Genomic DNA, 6,025 nt, shown 5'->3' with positions numbered 1-6,025 from the left:
TTGGGGGCCTTTGGAAGGTCAGGTCTCACACATGTAAGGGTGAGACGGGTCCTGGTCAGTGCAGGACCTCGGTACCAAGATAAGGAACTCTGTGACCCCACGTGTGGTGTGTTCTAGGAGTTGAAGACACTGGTGTCCCATTCCAAAGAGGGGACTGTCATCTTCATCATCATCACAGCTCCCACTTACCAAGGACTTGCTCTACACCAGACCCCACTTGTGACCCATTAAACTGAGTCCTCACAATGAGCCTAGGAGGAAGCTATTATCATCCCCATTTGCAGATGGGGAAACTGAAGCTAAAAGATAGGGAGTAGCTTGGTCACAGAGCTTGTAAGGGTATAGTGATCCACCCCGCTTCCATGCCCCAGGGCCTGGGGTGACCCCTTGATCCTATAAACTCTGTACATGAAATGAAGGGCCAGCACCCCAGGTGGCCTTCACACACTGGACCCTGAAGGCTTAGACACAAAGTTCTCTAGGGAACTTGGTGTATGTGTGTGTGTGCATGTACAGGCATGCGTGTGTACATCCTCGCTCCCTCCCTCCAATCTAAGAAAGGTGCCAACAAATCCGAGGCAGGCAGGGAGGGATCCCTGCTTACTCACTCTGCAATTGGAGCCGAAAGATGCTCATCCCTGGGATGAGAGACGCAAGTGTAATTTAGGTTTTGATATTATGAAAGTCTTGCTGCTCTAAAACAGCAGGGCACTCGGTGCCTCATTAATAAAGGATAAACTTGGAGTCTATTTACAAGGCGCTTTTTGGGGTTATTTACTCTCCAATATACATATGTAATGTTGCGCATACTTACCGCTAGGTACGGCTCATCCTTTCAGCCTGGGCCTTGGAGTCACCCTGGGGAAGGTGGGCCCGGTAGGGTGGAGAGGGTCACTGGGGAAGAGGGAATGCAGAGGAGGTGAGCCCTGGAAGTGGGGAAGCTCTGTGGGAGATGACAGGGCCCCAAGGGGGGATCATAGAATTTTAGAGCCAAAAGGTAGAAGGGATAGAGGCCCCACCCTAGCTGTCTCCCATTTCCACCTTTCTGAAGCGCAGTTCCCTTAAAGATTAGGTACAGGCTAAGCTCCCCTGCTGGGCCTGCAGTCTCAGCCTCTCTGGCTATCAGGCTCTGAAAGGAGGTCAGCCAGTTCCTATCAGTATGCATGTCCTGTGAAACTACCGGGCACCTAATCTTACACCAGCCTCCTCACAGCCCTGCCCACCCCCGCCATTGTGCCCAACAGTGCCTGGAATGGGCAAGGCCTTCCTCAAACCAAGATGGAGGCGACCTCCCAGCTCCCAGTGCCGTTAGCCTGCCACAGTCAAGAGGGGTTCCCCTCAGCTGCTCAGCCCCTACCTTTCCCTGCAGCTGCCACCACCTTATCCCGGGCTCTTCACTTTACATGCAGTGTCTCTGGGAATCCGCAGACATCACACGAGGTAGGTACCACTCTCATATCTGTTCTATAAATGAGGAAACTGAGACTTAAGTGAGGAGACTCACCCCATGTCACACAGTCAGTCAGGAGGTGCCAAGCTGGGATTTGAACCCACATGAGGGTCTTACCCATAAGGCTTCCTAGAGGGTCCTGGGCCTTCACTGTCCATCCTGGCCCCTCTGCTCACCAAGGACTCCCACCAGCCCATGGCCTCCAGTGAGGAGCTCTGAGCCCCACCCTCTCAGAGCACATCTCCCTTCACTGATGGACCTGTTCATTCACTGAACACTGTCATGGAACAGCCACCACATGCGGATTTGGACCTGGGCCTGCAGCCTGAGTGGGTGCAAGTGTATGGGAGTGGAGATCTTGCCAGAGACCCTGGTTAATGCACCGGGAGCTTGGAGTTAGGGCCGCCCACTCAGACGTCCTACACTTAAAGTTGTGAGATTTTCTGTGCTTGTCAGCTCCTTGGATGAGGAGTGTGTGGCTCAGGGCCCAGCTTGGGGTGGTGATGGTGGCATGTGTGTGTATGGGGGCAACATTGGCCTGCCCACCCTCCCCCTCCCCCAGCCACTTTGGGCCAAGGAGACATCTGGTGGTCCCTAGGAGAGGGCAGGTTCTTGTGCATCCTTCTCGGCCCCAGCACTGGGGGAGAGCTGACCTGGAGGGTGCTGGACAGAGGGAGGAAGGCAAGCAGGAGGATCTGATCCATCATTGTTGGTGAACAATGAGCCATCATCACCCTAATTAAAGATGTAATTACAGCAAATACATTCTGGGCTGAGAATGAATGACGGATAACAGGAAGGCACCTTGTAGGCATCAGTGAGATGATGCTCTCTAAAGTTCCCACTCAGAGCTGGGGAACCCAGCATCCGGTCACAGGGCGCCTTGGTGCCTCCCAATAGGATGGTGACAGACAGGCGCTGGGCCTGTGGGGGCAGCAAAGGGCCAGGGCCTGAGGCTTTGCTGGAGGAAAGGGTGGGAAGGAGGCAGGGAGGCCAGAGTAAGAAGGATGGGCTGTTGTGTCTGTGTCAGGTGGGGGAGCAGGGCCAGTAGAGTAGGTATCTCTGTGACTATATCACCAGAGCACAAGGCAAGGTTTCATAATACAACTGCTTTGGGAGTAACCAGGCTCCTGTGAAGGCCAGGACTGACTGACCTTTGGCCATAGAGGGTGAGTATAAGGGCCAGGCTGAGGTAGCTCAGTCTGCAGAGGGTAACCATAGCAGGCGTCTGGTGGAGATACGGACTTTTAGGCCTGGCTCAGGCTCCAGGGATTGGGATTGTCCTGAGCGCTGGTTTGTCTTTACCTGGGGATTAGGGTACATGGCAGGGCACCGACCACGTGAAGGGAAGAGAGACGGACCCTTCCCACCACCCTGGCTTCTGCTGCTCCCGCCTTCAGCAGGAAAGGCTCTCAGCCACCCCCATCCCTGTCCTGGACCCCCTCAAAGGTTGTGGGCGTTGGTTGTTCAGGGAGGCCTGAGCTTGGGACATCTTCCTCTACTTGAGATCTGAGCATCTGGATTCCAAGGACTGTTTGCCAGGGGCCCCCACCTCCACTTACCTTCAGAGACTAGGAAACCCTGAGCACAGCGTCAGGTCACTCTGAGGCCAGCCTGAGCTGTGATAATTCCAGGGCCAAGGCAAGAAGGCGAGCCTGGATGGGGAGCTTGGTGGCCTTAGCCTCTTGGCTTCATCTGCCATGGTGGCCTCTGGTGGTCCCTCAGGGTGTATGGGATGACCCCAGGGGAGAGAGGGCTGGGTGAGGGGCGGTGGGGAGCCCAGGCAGGCAGGCAGAGGGGAGGGAGGGAAGGCTACTGACAGCAGAACAAATGCTTGTAATTTTATAACCAATCTCAGTGTGTCCATGGGGGGCCGTTTGTGCCTCCACTCAGGACCAATCAGCCTGACAGAGCTATGAGTCTGCCTGAGTGAATGTGAGCAGCTCCCCTCCACCCCCAGCACCACTTACTGCAATCTCATTACCCACCCAGCCCAAGACCAGCCAGAGCTGAGGTGCTGCAACGGAAGAAGACTCAGCCCACGCTGAAGACGACCCAGGCCAGAACCAGGGCTGGGCTTGTGGCCAGGAGGGCAGCATGGGCACACCTTAGAGACTCAGGGACTCAGATGGAGGAGGCAAGGAGATGGGCCCAAAAAACGATAAACATTAAGCACCCTGGTTGCTAGGCATGCTGGATACAGGTAGGACACAAACCCCTGCCCTCAAGAGGCTTGTGGTCTGCTAGGGGCCAACAGAAAGGTTGCAGAGGGATGGGCCCTTGGGAAGGCAGAGGAAATAAATGTGATTGGAGGTGAGGAGGGGCAGAGCCCCCGAGCTGAGCTGGAGGGGTGGGAAGGAGAGGGTAAGAAATGCAGGGAGAATGAACCAGAGAAACCTCTGGAGTACATTTAGAGCCTGGGCAGGGAGATACAGGGCATGGGAGAGAAACACCCAACAGGGGAGAGAGGAGGGTGACCAGGGAAGGGCTGGCTGGCCAGTGGTGGATATTAAAGGATGGCCTTGCTGGATATCTGGCTCTGGGGATGGCTATGTGCCCATTAGTCTCTCTAATTGTCAAAAATCTAATTTAGTGTCTGAAGCCCGGGCAGGCCTGGGGTTAAATGGAAGGAGGCAGGCCCAGCCATAAATCTGCCCTCCCAGCTGAGGGTCGTGCTAATTCTGCAGTTAAGTGAGGGGGTGAGGAGGGCAGCAAGATGGGACAGGGAAGGTCCTGGCTAGGGGGTAACTCTGACCCTGCACACCAGCCCCTAGGTGCTAAGTCATAGCCAGGCCCTCCTCCTTTACTGGAGGAAGGAGACTTTCCTGGCACTGAGCAGGGCCAGGCAGGGTTAAGTGTCTCAGACCAGGAGTCTCAGGGTCTGCATGGCTAGGCTGGAAAAATCCTCAGCCCCTCTTCCTGGACCCACTCTGGGTCTAAGTGGGCTCAGCACTTGCAAAGTGATAGGAAGGTCACATTTCCTAGCCACCTGCTGAGACTTTGGTGAGGAAGAGGGCATAGAGAGTCACACCATGTGACCAAGTTAGCAGTAGTCTTGAGTGATGGGGACCCACGGGCCACTCCTCAGTGGGGAGAACAAACACAATCTGTGGGCTTCTCCTTTCTTGGGCCCTGACTCCAAAGCACCAAAGGAGGTACACAGGCACGTGGGGACTGGGACAGCCTCCCCTACCCAAGGCCTATTTGGCCTGAGGCAGGGGAGGGCTCTTCACCTGGGCTTGGTAATGACCTCACTCCCCTCAGAGCCACTAATTGAAAGCAAAGGGTGTGGCGGGCGCAGCGGGAGAGGCTGGGGGAGAGGCTGGGGGACCGAGAGGGTTCCCTGAGAGGCTCTGCTTCCGTCGGGGTGGGGAGGAAAAACGATTTCTCCTGGCTTCTGCTTTCGTCTCACCAGGCACCCACCCGGCCTCTCCTGCTGCTAACAAAGTACCTTTAATTAGCAGCCTAATAAAACGCTCTTAATTGGCAAGAGCCAATCAGGATGAAGAGAGGTCTCCTCTCTAGTCATTGCTGATGGTGGCAGAGCTTTACGTTTTGAAGGGGAGAGGGAGTCCAGACCCAGCACTGCTTTAGGAAACTGTGATTTCAGGGTGTTTTCCAAAGTGTGCCCTTGACCCGTCTTCCTGTGGGGAATGATCTGACACTGGCTTTCAGGGTGAGACCCATAATCCTCGAGGCCCAGCCTCTGCCTAATTCTGGGCTCAGAAGTCCAGCCTACAAGCGACCACTGAGCCAATGCCAGTGGCCCCAGTGGTCTCTGCTGACTCCTCCCCTTCTCTCTTCACCCTCAGGGAGGAGACTCCAGTGTGGTCTCGGCAGTGTGGAGAGCCCCTTTTCTTGTTCCTCACATTCCTCATCTGCACAATGTCAAGGTGCACTGATGCTCTGTTCTAGCTCCTGACGTGCTCCTGTTCTAGCAAGGATAGTTCGGCACCAGGGTCCTGTCATCTAACAGCCGGAGAAGGCTGTAATGACCGCAGCTGTCAATCCAGGGACCACAAGCCAGGGAGCCTGGTCAGGCAGGAAGGATCACAACTAAGAGCCCATAGACAGCAAACAAGGATGGGTTAATTTTGCCAAGGTTCTTGCTTGTGACACCAGAAGGGAGGGGTCTAGTTGCAACCTGGTACCCACTCCCCTAGGTTTGATTCAAGCAGGGAAGAAGGGTGAGTTTCCTCCCTTCATTTTTATAGCTTGTTGGAATCTCTCTGGAAATTAGTCCCAAATGTGAGCTCTCCCATCTCAAAATTGATCAAATGGGATGCAGGGGATACCCAAGTCTTTTCACCTGATAAGGAGGCAGAAGAAAACTTAAGCTCTGGGCTCAGGTTGGTTGGGCAAGGCTATGGTGACCAGTTCCCAAATTAGACATCACCTTGGCTTTAATTCAACATGGAACACTTAATTGTATGCCTGGGTCCCCACATTTACTCATATCATTTGGCCCTGACTCTTCTCAATGTTGTTTTTTCATATCAGATTTTCTTTAAAAGGTCTCTGTTTACTCCCTCAATTTCTATATTGAAAAAGTCATTGTCCTCTTGATGTTGGGGT

The sequence above is a fragment of the Bos javanicus genome, chromosome 26 (assembly GCF_032452875.1).
Source record: "Bos javanicus breed banteng chromosome 26, ARS-OSU_banteng_1.0, whole genome shotgun sequence".
NCBI lineage: Eukaryota > Metazoa > Chordata > Mammalia > Artiodactyla > Bovidae > Bos > Bos javanicus.
Note: the sequence above shows the minus strand (reverse complement) of the source record.